The 13173-nt window shown below is 39.4% G+C and overlaps 1 long non-coding RNA gene across 1 annotated transcript; it reads right to left on the bottom strand.

Annotated features, from left to right (window-relative positions):
- Positions 1-6: 6 nt before the first annotated feature.
- On the bottom strand, positions 7-11706 carry LOC108446367. The gene is made up of 4 exons (XR_001861536.1): positions 7005-11706; positions 2214-2294; positions 1294-1409; positions 7-689 (listed from the first exon to the last, which is right to left on the bottom strand). It is a non-coding gene; the product is annotated as an uncharacterized LOC108446367 (long non-coding RNA).
- Positions 11707-13173: the final 1467 nt, after the last annotated feature.

The following is a 13173-nucleotide window of genomic DNA, read 5'->3' as shown; positions in this document are numbered from 1 at the left end:
TGTCCCGTGGAGGTAGCAGCCACATGGTCACAGAATCACAGCGTACTTGGAGTTGGAAAGGGCAACGGGCACACGTGGATCATCAGGCACACATGGATCATCGAGTCCAGCTCCTGGTCCTACACAGTACCATCCCCGAGACTTATATATGTGCTTGAGAGCGTGATCGAAACTCGTCTGGAACTCTGTCAGGCTCTGTCAGCACTAGGGAGGGCACCGGCGTTTTGTCGGTGCGAGAAGCGGAACCGCTGCCGAGCAGGCGAGTGCTGCTCTTTGCCCCTGCTGCCTGCTGGGCAGTCGGTGTGGGCAGCAAGGCCTTCTTGTCTCTCACAAGTCTCCGTCTGTATGAGCCCGCTGAGGTGAAAGCTGGACCGCAGTGAGGCGAAGGGCATCGGACCAGCGAGTGTGAGGGACAGATCCGGCCTTGTTCAGCCCTGGTAAACAAGCAGTGCATCTTTGCTGCGGTCTGGCTGCACAGTAATGAGTGTGTTAGCTGCGCCAAAGAAAAAATGTACGGTTGTTTTTTAAGCAAAGTGTGTGTGTGCTAGTTCTGTCCCACCTCCTGGGATTTATTGCACAGTTCTGACTTCTGAAATGCACACTCTTCTGTTACTTCCTGTGTGATGAGTTTGTTTTCTTGTCCGTGCCAAGTAAACGTGCCTCACCTGAAAGCTCAGGAACCGGGTTGTCTGTTAGACAAAGGAAAAACACAAGCTGGGACAGGGAAGAACTAAAAAGCACTGTAAAAGTTTGATAGATAATGAGTCTCAGACTGCCAACAGGCTCATGCTCATGACATTCAGTGCTTTCAAAGCAGGCTGTTACATGTCAGCTAGCAATTTGGTACTGTCAAAATGTAATTCTTTAAGGACAATCTTGTCCCTGTCATTTCTATGATGTGATGCATGGCTTTTTGCTCTGTACAGAAGAGTATGACCTATAACATCATCTCACAGGAAACAAAATCTAGGCCATTTCAGAACTAGAAATTATCTCGGTGGGTACATTGCTTTGTTTTTCTTGAATGTGCAGTGTAAAGAATACCTGGTGATTTTGAAATAAAGTAAATTACAGCATGTTTTCTTCTGTAATATCTAGTCCTTCATCTCAAAGAAAGTTTCTGTGGTATTACCTCCTCTAATAATTTGCCTTTCATTTTTAATGTCTATTCCCGGTTTGCAGTGTGAAAAACTCGCACAGACATGCTGCAGTGACACTGAAAATTTCTTCCAAGCAGGGAAAGGAAAGAAACTCCAAAATAAAAATATTCTGATGCCTCCCAAACATAATTACCTAATATGCCACTGATATCCAGACCACTCAAAAGATAAGGAGAGTAGTGTACTACATCGGTTGTGCTCGCTCTGTATCTTGAGACTCTGCTCATCAAGATCGCTGTGGACAGAACCCTGCAAATGCAAAAAATTTGACTGAAATAGATGACAAATCCTTATATTGTTAAGTTTCAGTAATTTGTCAGGGTCAGGTGTAGTTGGACCTGCAAAATTCCTCAGCCTCTAGAGTGGAATTATCACACTATCACTCAATTGGATTTTCAAAGTCCAGTCTGTGTTAGGACTCCAAATATTACAGCTTATCTAATCATACCTGGCATTTTTATTTCTCTTCTATTATAATTAAACATGCTTTAGTATAATGTAGCAAAAACCAATACTGTCCTATGAAATATCCTTTTTCACTACTTCAGCGTTGTGCATTACTTTCATCGGAGTTCTTGATACTACATCAATTTTTAATGAAACCTTTAAAAGGCATCTGCATTCAAAAACTGTGAACATCTCAAGTTTGCGTCTAACTACCATTTAAGCACTCCTCTTTCCTTTTTCCTTGCTAAATGATCATACAGTGTCCATACATTTGCATGTTAATATGCTTGGATACAAGTGTCAACCTGTAGTGGGAAGTTGAATTATCATTTATCTCCGTACTGTTCACACATTTCATTTTGCATATTCACACTTTGTGAATACCCTCATGTATAGGGTGTAGTAACACAGGCATAACCACAGAATCCAAAAACATGGATGCTAAATAATAAACTTAGTAAACAAATCCCCAAATAATGGACAAAAATACCCCTAATTATACACAAAGCATGATTTCTCCAGGTGGTGTAGCAGCTTCAAATTTAGTTTGCTTTTCAAAGCAAGTTACAAACTTGCCATCTGTGTAAAAGGGTTAGTTTTACTTACTTGATTGCTTCTGTGTTCCAAATTCTGAGATTAGTGTGCAGGCCAGGAAATAGATTCTGTTTCATTTTCATGTTCAAAAAGCTGAAAATTAGAAATAGTTCTGTAGTAGTTCCTTCAAAAATTTCTATAGCTGGACTTCAATTTATCATTTTCAGCTGGAATTAAAATCAAACCATATTCTCTGTTCAGGATTAGGGAAGTATTTGCAAAACCTTTGCAAATGACAACACTAAGGAAGTTACTTAAATAAGTCAAATCTATGAAGTCAGACTGCATGTATTTGACTTTTCCTTCTACTTTTGTAGTAGGATGCAAAATTCTTACTGTTTAATAAGTACATATTTCATAATGTTTTTTCTCCTTTTCTTTGTGTAGTAGGCCCTGCCTCGGAGAAAAACATACTTTGGTTAAAAAGCCATGGGGTTTTTTTTAAATATATGGCACAAAGAACACTCTGAAATGAAATGTTTTCATTTTTTATAGCCATTCTCTGAAACCTATTTCCTGAAGTCGTATGAGTGATTACCTCCTTCCTGGAGGAGAATGGAAGAAAAAACACCTGTAAATACAGGTTTGTATGTGACTCAGCTCCCAAAAGGACACACTTCTAATTCATTCCCTTTGGGAAAATATAACTTAGGAAAAAAAGCCATCTCTTGGCCTTCAGGGCCTGAACAGCAAGCGCAAGATTGTCCCCTTCCAGACATCCATTCATCTGTTCCTCTGAGAGACAGTAGAAAGTACGTAAAAATACCTTTTGTAATTCATTTCTGCAAAGATGGCTTTTGGAACAACAGCCTAAGAATGCTAAAAGTACTTCTCCAGACACTAAATTCTACCCTCATTGCTGTTCCTGGTGGAAGATGCACTTCTTTTTCAGTTCATTCTCCAACAGCCCACTGTGTTCTTGATCAGGTACAAAGCGCTGCATCACACAACAATCCCATAGGAAAAAAAATTTTAAAACCCAAACAAGCATGGAAAAAGCCCTACAAGGACAGGCATTAGTTCAATTGCTGAGCAAGTAAAAAGCACTCAGAGACTACAGCAACTAATGCAGAACAGTGACTTCTATAAACCAGAGGAATGGAAGAAGGTAATGCTCCCTGTGTGTCCAAAACTGCCCTGTTTCCTTTCCTAGAAGTTTCCAGGAGCTGGATAAGCTTTCATTTTCCAACAGCTCTCTGGGTTTCCCTCCAAACAATACAAGGAGAAGACATGGAAGCCTGCTTTGTAGCCCACAGTAATCACAAATAGTGCTCTGTGTGATAGATTCTTGGTTTGTATGAGGGATTCGTGTGCCAGATGTTCAGTGGCACTGAAACTTGGACTGAAAAGGATTGCATAGCAGTATTGCTGTATTTCTTACCAATATTCATAGTATATACACAAGTCAACCACATGTAGTGCATGAGATTTTCATCTGTACCTTTCAAATTGAATTGTTCCAGTTTTGTGGGTTTCAGTAGTTTCTGATAGGTTTTATGCAAATAAAGATTAAATTATTTGCTTATTTACTGTTTAATGAAGCTGATTGCCTTATGTGAATAGTAAGGCCTGCACTGATCTCCACACCACTTGTGGTTCTATTAAATGTTCCAATCCTTTGAACACTGTCATCCATGTGACTCAGCACAGGTTGGTGTGGATCTGATATGGAAATGGAGTAAATTAATTTCTTGCCAAGTTAGTTGAGTCACAATGGAGCAGCAGCATGGGATTTCCTTTTAAGGAGCATGTGCCTTTCTCTTATTAGAGGATAAAATCCAGCATGCAGCCAACAGTTATGTGGCTGGAAGAAGCAGGCAGGCAACTAAGTGCAAGCAATTGGTTTAACTGTAGAACTTCAAAATAAACTTTTGAAATGCAGTCCACTGATGGGAAATGGCTTGGTATAAATGCCATTACAGGGAACCACAAATTTACTATCACTCTGTGACTTTTTACATATGTCAGAGTAAACATTTAGGTATACTAGTGCCACATAGTGAGGAAAAGAGTCAGTAAGTCTGTATTTCTCCTCAAAATGTGCTAACAGAATGAAATAAAACAAAATTAATGAAACTGCAGCCTGAGGCTGAAGGAGAACCTTCAAGCATAGACACTGCAGACTCAGCTTGCAGTGTCTGTTGGTGGCTCTGCTGTCAAAAGTCCTTTGCAATACAAATGCTTCAGGAGTCCATCAGTATGCCAGGCCTCCGTCAAGTAACAGTTTGTTTCCTAAACAACTTCTGCTTGCATGGGTTTTGTTTTTCTTTGTTCTCTCTTTAATTTTTAAAGCAGGCTATCTTCTGTGCTTAACTGATATCTAAATACAATAATATGTGAATTTTTCTTGGGTTTCCATGGCCAGGTTTTGGTAGTGGGGAAGCTACTGGCTTCTGTCAGAATGTACCAGAAGGTTCCTCCATGTCTGGTAGAGCCAGTGTCAGCTGACTTCAGGATGGACATGCTGCTGGCCAAGTCTGGACCAACCAGAAATGGTAGTAACACCTTTTGATAACATATTTAAGAAGGAAAAAAGTTATTGGGCAGATGTAATTGCAGCCAGAGAAAAGCAGAGTGCGAATTTGTAAGAGGAACAGCTCTGCAGACACCAAGGTCAGTGAAGAAGGAGAGGGAGGAGGTGCTCCAGACACAGCAGCTGGGCTTCCCCTGAAGCCCATGGTGCAGACCTTGGTAAGACAGCTGTGACCCTGCAGCCCATGGAGGACCACATGGATGCAGAAATCTACCTGCAGCTCCTGGAGGAGACCCACACCAGAGCAGGTGGATGCCCAAAAGAGGCTGTGACCCTGTGGGAGGCCTGGCAGGAACCTGCAGACCCAAGGAGAGAGAAGTCCACATTGGAGCAGGTTTCCTGGTAGAACTTGAGACCCTGTGAGATCTCATGCTGGAGCAGGCTGTGCCTGATGGATTGCATCTATGGGACAGTGACACACATTGCAGCAGTTCATGAAGAACTGTTGTTGCCTGTGGGATGAGCTCACACTGCAGAAATTAAGAAAGAACTGTCTCCTGTAGGAGGAACCCCACGCTGGAGCAGGGGAAGGACTTCTGCCCCTGAGAACTGGGAGAAAAAAAAAGTGTGACGAACTGACCATAATCCCCATTCCCCTTCTGCCCTTGTTCTCCCTCCTCTGCAGGAGGAAGTAGAGCTAGGAAGGAGGAGAGGTGGGGGAAAGTGTTTTTAAGATTTGGTTAATTCTCATTATCCTGCTCTGATTTTCTTGGCAATAAATTCAATTAATCCCCAAATTCAGTCTGTTTTGTCTGAGATGGTAATTGTTTGTGATCTCTCACTGACTTTAATCATGAGCCTTTCACTATATTTTCTCTTCCATGTCCAGTTGAGGAGGGGAGTGTTAGAGCAGCTTTGGTGGGTACCTGGTATCCAGCCAGGATCAACCCTCCACAGAATTCAAAAGGTTTTCAGTTCTACTGTTACACAAATTGTATTCATATTCATAATAAGGACAAATTAGGTGCCTCCCAGGTCCACCTATCACTAGGAAAATAACTTATGACAAAGAAATTGTCCTGAAAATCCCATGGGAGTAGGGAGGTCTACTAGATTGAAAACCTCTCATAACAGGTTTTGGAGGGACCAGGGTCCATTTTTTCTTTTGAAAAATCAGAGCAAAATCACCTCAGCCTTTCTTATCTTAGTCAAATATGGGAAACAGCCTGCTTCCCTCATATACATAAACTAATGTCTCTCTTCGTTCTTGGAGTTTACAGATATTTAAGGGACTCAGAAATTGACCAGAAGTACTCTAATGCAAAATGACATGTTTCCAGCCCAGTTCATGTGAATACCTTCTGCAGGACTTCGTTGTGTACAGTGTTCAGAACTGCATAATGACCTGGTATCAGTTTGTGGAAAGTAAGATTGTTCTTTGAATAGTGTTTTCACACGTGTGCATGTATTAGAATTTTTTCCTACATTTCAAGACGTATATGGAGATTTAGATGAGAATATCTGTTATGGATTTTTAAAATCAATGTTTCTATTTAAAATAGAAACTGAATATGTACTGATTAATAATACCTGATTTTAAATGCAATGAACTGCAGCTCTGTCCAGATTCTTTTACCATGAATTATTATGGAAAGTTAACCTTCCTGAGCTTGTTTAGCAACACTTATCTGTGAAAGTCAGGAAGCCTCAAAAGTTAATGTTTATGTAAATTCATTTCCATCAGTAATGTTTCATCCTGTTGAGTTTGGGGTTCTTTTTGTGTTATTTAATCTATTGTGTAATTTAATCTGCTTTAGTGTAGCAGGATGTGAGTGTGATACAGCTAAAAACTAAAAGGACAAAAGACAACACAATGGGGTAACAAAAATGCTGTTAAGGTCAACTGTTGAAGTTTTGGAATTTCCACACTGGAGAGCTCAACCTTTACGATATTTTTAAATTTTTTTTTTTTTCATTTTGAAACGCATGTAAAATACAACTACTAAGCTACTTGGATGCAATACAGAAGTCAATGTCATAATACTGAACCAAATGTATCTTGCACATTTTCCTAACTGCCTACTGTACTCACATCAATCACCAGAGACCTTAATGAAGGCTCTTGAGTTCAGCATGGAGAAGAGAAGGCTTCAGGGAGAAGTCTTCAGGGAGACTTTATAGCAGTCTTCCAGTTTTAGCAACCTTCCTGTAAAGGAGTCTTACAGGAAGAGTGGAGAGAGACTTTTTACATGGGCATGTAGTGACAGGACAGAATGGCTTTAAACTGAAGAAAGTAGGTTTAGATTAGATACTGAGAAGAAATTCTTTACCATGAGAATACTGAGGTGCTGGAACAGGTCTCCCAAAGAAATTGCAGATGTTCCATCCCTGGAAGAGTTCAAGGTCAGGTTGGATGGGACTCTGAGCAACCTGGTATAGTGAAAGATGTCAGGGCCATTGGAACTAGATGATTTTTTATGTCTCTTCCAACCCAAACCATTCTATGATTCTGTAAGAGCAAGAACTTTTAATATACACACACAAATATACAAACAAGAAACTTTTACGAACTGATTCTAGAAGTCTCTAAACTCCTTACAGTAAACTCAAAGATTTAATTTGTTTGTAGTTAGTTTTTCCACATGGTATTCTCATCTTAATATTTCAAAATGAAGCAAAGACACTGAATTTCACTTTTGTTTCTACGCAGTTTTCCTTCTGGTTGATAGTACACAGTAGCAGCAAGTTGTGTTTTGATTCACAGTCCTGGAAAAGGATGAGCAGAGTTTAAAATCAGAAACCCATTCCAGTTTGAAATAAAATTATAAAAATATGCAGTCTGCTGATTCTTCAAATGTGCTAAGTAATGGTTGCTCAAATGAAAATGGATATGACACCCTTTGCTTTATCAATATTTCTGAAACAGTTACCTCAGGAAAAAGCTAAATATCAGTGTTGGTATCAAATGTGCACACTGGCAAAACTGTAACATTAAAACATTTTATGTTAAAAATAAATTATTAGGTATCTTTAGCATAGCTGTTTTGCTTTTGAATCTTTTGACCAATTTCAGTTAAAACTAGGAGGAGCATAAGGGTTTCATAAAGAAGTAAATTCCTGGTCTGGATTCAAGAAGATACCCTGCTATGGACCTCTGCAAACCAGCTAAGAGGCACTTCTGAGAGAGAGGCCTGTCCTACAGGCCACTACTTGGGTAACACAGTTTTCATTAATTAATTGTGGGATCAGACTCCACATAATTTAAATTAACTTCTAATTTTCACTCTTGCTTTGTAGTTACATTGGTACAAACAACATCAAATACATGTCAAATTACTCTTTTTTTCTCCTCCCTTATTTTTGAATTCCAGTCAGATCAGTTAAAGATCTTTCTTTGTAATTAAAACAATAAATCAAATTCAGCTGTTTTAATTTCCTATATTAAAAAAAAGCACCCAGCAACTATTAAATTTGAAAACATTGATTCCTTGTTCCACTCTTTATAACGTAATGGAAATAAACCACATATTGGAGCTCTCTGGGAGAACATTGCAGGATCTAGAAATAGCTTCCACAAACTCGTTTTCTTGGAGGAGGGAGATTTTTAGATAAGCAGTTCCGGTAAGTATTCCCTGACACTGAGGCACACATACAGAATAAAGCACAAAAGCTCTCCCTAGGGCAAAGAACATGTATCACTTGCCATTAAGCTTCCTTAAAGGTTAGGTTATAAAAGATACTGTCAAGGTAGTTGTACCTGAGGCAGAAACAGGAGCTAACTTGATCCTCCCAGGTAGTAGCTTCAGAGTGCGTCATTCCCAAGATAGCTTTCATGTGAAGGACCAAAGCAATTAGGTGTGTTTATCTAGTTGCTTCAAAGAGTACAACTAGTTCTCGCTCACAGAAATGAAGGAAAGCTATTTGTCATGGTTTTCGCTCAATGCCGAGCAATTTTGAATCTCACATTCCCAGGACCAGAGAAGCTACAAGACTACTCTGCAGCCTTGGCACTGCCTTCAACACAGCTAGACCTGGGGAGGAATCCCAGTTCTCTGAGATGAGTCACAAGTGTCCAACCCTCCCGGTTTTGGATGTCTTCTATTCTGCTTCCTCTGCTGCTACAGAATTGAGTCAGCCATAGATGGAAAGCCTAAAGCTACCAGCAAACCCAGACAGAGATATTTTTGGTTAGCAGAAATTTTGACAACAGGACCCAGTTTGTGCTTAAGAGATGCTGCAGCAGGCAACAGAAATAAATACTGATGTATGGAGAGGTTACCCTTCAGTAAATGGCAGAGGAAGCAAATCAAAAAGATTGCAAAGGGAACTGCTTTTACTTGGAACTGCCACTGTTCTGCTTACCCCCAAAACTAACTAAGTGAAACTAACAAGCCCCACACAGAGCTTGTTGAGTTTAATATTTGGCTAGCAGCTGCAGTAACAGCAGAAGAAGTGGATTGTCATGAGAATGGTGGGTGAGATACAGCTACTGAACTACTACCCTTAGCATCTGTGTTTCTTGGTTTGTTACATGAGCTAGTGCTGCAAAAATATGCTGGCAAGGGTTGGGATTTTTTTTTATTCCCTATAAAAGGCTAATGGGCTAAAGAACAATATTTAAAAATAGCCTTAAACATTTTAAGTATAAACAGATAATTGAAAGAGTAGCACAGTTACATTAGTTTCTTCAATTTTGTGTTTTTATATCTTCATGACTTCTATTCCCCACGCTGCCTCATTGAAAAGCAAGAAGGTAAAAAGTAGTATCTAGTCCTCAGAACTCCTTCTCTTAAGCTAACCTTGACTTTGTGTTGGAGATAGTCTTTGCAGTAGCAGTGGTAGATACCTTATGTGATGAAATGCCATAAGGGTTTTCACCAGTGGAAAGGTAGTGAAAGAAACCCCCACAGTACTGATGAGCAAACACAATATTAGGTTGGCTTCCTTAACAGAAGGTCCTAAAAGAATAAAGTCTTTCAATTCAATAAGACTGAAGCTTTATATCAAGATTTTATCTAGTACAATTTAGAGACTTAGGACTTTATAAGAATGCGTTAATTGTCAATTTAATAGCATAGTATTCCACCGGTTTTAAGGCAGCCCATATATATTAGTGGGATCAAAATCAAAACTTTGATTTTGAATGTTAGACTTAGTTTGCTTTCTTGTTCCACTTTAAAACTCTGAGGATTCAGCCAGAAGACCACTGCTTTTCAAGATGGCAAGCCTTCAAGGAGACCTCTGAGATGGAAGAGATGAGGACAATGCTTTGTTTCCACAGCAGGAACTACTAGAGTTAGTTAGAAGAAATCCAGTCTGTCTCTTCACTCTTCCATTTCAGAAACTGTGGATGAAAATCCCTGTAGTAAGGCAGATCAGTGAGCAGTGGAAAAAAGAGAGGAAGCTGTCTGGGTGAGTGGCCAGGGGAACAGCCTGCAGAGGATTCTGTACATACAGGGAACAGAGAAGTAAAATGATGTAGCAACTCAGAGCCCCACTGCAGCATGGTGGAGGCTGTTCTTCCAGCTCATGCAATAGAGCAAAGACCATGGATCTAACAGGAGGAGTGAGAAGGGATCAGCAGAGGAAGGGATGTACCACAATGGAAACCTTTCTCAAGTAAAACTAGCAGAATTTAGTCTTTAGAGGTAGAAAAAATAAACCAAACAAATTCTGTGAACATAACAAAGGAAAAAACCTAAACTTCACCAAAACAAACAAAAAACCAAAAAACCCCACCACCCTCAAACCAAAACCAACATTAAAAAAGAGCAAAAATAAGCCAGGGAGATTCAGGCTCGTAGAGCCCAGACAAGGTTATAGCCATCATAAAGTGAGGCAAATGTTTGCACAGACCTGAGGTTCTGTGAATCTTGGTATTTTCTAGTCCAGCTCCCTGTGGGATACAAATGAGTCACTTCATTCTTCTCTACCACTGGCTCAAAAGCAGTTCTCCAAAACACAGACTCCGGAACAGAGGATATAAATGCATGAAGCCAAGAATTACATTACAGGAATGCAAACAATGTACCTTTTTATATTTATATGCCTATGATTTACCAATAACAATTCAAATCGTGTATTAATAGCATTGTCTGGAGAAGACATAAGGCAGACGAAATCAGTGAGAGACTTCACTGAAATCTGGAAAGGTGTGAAAAGAGAAGTTTCAGACAAATTTTCTCATAGCAGCTCTTTCTTTGAAAGTGGTTCAGTGAAGAAAATGCCATGAACATAAATATAGTTAAGTTTTCACTCCATGTGTCAGTCAGGCAAGTGAGGATTTTGGTAATTTCTTGTATTTTCCTTACAATGTCTCAATAGCTATTCAACAAATTCTGACAAAAATTGCTCTCTTCTGTGCAAACTTGTGAGACTGAGGAGGGAAAAGAAGGATAATAAGATTCTGCAATATCCTTCTCCTTGGCTATTAGTTGCGCTCTCTTTTTGCTTCTTACTGTAAATTTCATGTTCTAAAAAAATCTGCTAACAATGCTTATTTAAATCTGCAAACTGAAACAGATGTTCATTCTTTATTTTTACTTTAAACTAAAATTAAGAAAACCTTTTTAGGCAGCTGCCACATCCAGCCTCTGGTGGTATAGCTTTAGACTAGCCCCCCTCACCCTCTTGTTGAGTAAGAAACTGTTAAGAAGCCTGTGCTTGTCTAACACCCTGTTCTTCTAAGATGCTCTACATAGCACAGAAAAAGACTGATCTTTCAAAATATCTCTTCACTTTGAATTCATACATCTTTGCTTAGAAAATTCTAGAACAAGATCTTGACACTATTTCAAGGCAAAACTTGCTGCTAACATTAATGGTGAAGGATGAAGAAACAGTATTTTTACTAACAACCTGACAAACACATTTCCAAAAGAAATAGAAATGCCATTTCCTAGTCTGTCTTATTTAGCCCTGATTCATTGTGGATGTGTTCTTTGAAAACATATTATGTAGATTACTTACGTCCTAAAAATCAAGTGAAAATAGTGGATAATAAACTTGTGGCATGAATTATGAAGTAGATTTTTACAAATGTTTACATTTATTTCTAAATAGAAATACTTCAACAAATATCTCAGGAAGCCTTGCTGCTTCAGGCACCTTCTGAATGCTGACAAATATGGCTGGGGGGTTTTTTTTTTTTTTTCCTTTTTTTTATGTTTAAAAAAAAAAAAAAGAGTAAATAATCAAAACTCATGCATATTTTGATCTAGATGTATCTTGCAGATGTTTAGTGCATTATACGGAATCAAAACTGTATTTCCAGACATGAAAGAAAATTCTGTCCTGATGTGCTGAGGGATGACCATTCAGAACCATAGTCTTAATGAACAGAATATATCCACATTCATCAAAAGTTTAGAACATATATCTACATTTATGCAAAAAGTTGCTAAAGCAACTTTTTTCTTATCCTTGGAGACAGTTTAGGATAGAAAAAAGATTTAAGTAACTTTCAAGGAGCAAGGTAGCGGCAGGTTAAAAACACAGTGAGAAGGAGTAAGGCATTTGTTCTTAAATGGTGTAACTTCTGAGGCATCCTGCAAACATGGGTGCCCTCCTGAGCCTGTTGCATTTTGTATAACGGAATGTGTCACTGACATGTAGTCATGATCACTGGAATCAAGCCCTTTATCCTACTAGCTCATCCATAGTTAAGCACCAGATACCTCCCCATGGATCAGTCTCCACAAAGCCCTACAGATTTTCACCATGGGCTCACTCCTGAAGGAGTACTGATGTTTGTTGTGTGAACAGCACGGTGGAGGCTGCCAGGGAAGCATGGCCAAACTGGTACTGAGAAGAGGAGGCGACACTGTGGCAGACATACAGCATGAGGACAAATGTGCAAAGACACGGCCTACCTCTGTGCTCAGTTGTGGAGAGCGGTTGCTACTTCATTTCCATGGGCACCCAGCCACTGCTCACCCTCAAGTAGAGCTTATCTTGGCCTTTGTTTTCTTGTGGCTACATCTTTGATCAATACCACTTTAAACCAGGTTTTCTCTGCGGGTATCCTTATTGCTACATACACACACAGTTATTTCTATACTCTCTAGCACACAGGGAATACAGCTCTGGGCACTATTCTTATTGCATATACATAATCTTACTGTTCCAGGAAAGAGATTAGCACTAATACCTGACATCTATTGCTACAGATTTACTACAAATCATCCTAATAGATCTGTCTTGTAACAATGTCACAACTCAATTTATATCTAGTCCAAGGGCTATTTGGACATTGTGATGCTCTGACACAGTGCATGACTTACTCCTGTTACTCATACAATGCTGTCACTGTGCAGTTCAGCCCACATGCTATCTTCCCTGCAGGACTTTCTGTCTTTTTATCCCTCTCACTGACAACAGGTTATAGGTGTTTTTCAGAGCTTTTCAGTGTTGCTCATAGATCAGGCATAAGGAAGACTCTATATATCCCATCATGAGTGATCTTTTAAGACATAGCTTACCAAGACCTAAGCAGTAACT

The sequence above is a fragment of the Corvus brachyrhynchos genome, unplaced genomic scaffold (genome assembly GCF_000691975.1).
Source record: "Corvus brachyrhynchos isolate BGI_N302 unplaced genomic scaffold, ASM69197v1 scaffold194, whole genome shotgun sequence".
NCBI lineage: Eukaryota > Metazoa > Chordata > Aves > Passeriformes > Corvidae > Corvus > Corvus brachyrhynchos.
This window is presented reverse-complemented; position numbering and strand designations above follow the sequence as displayed.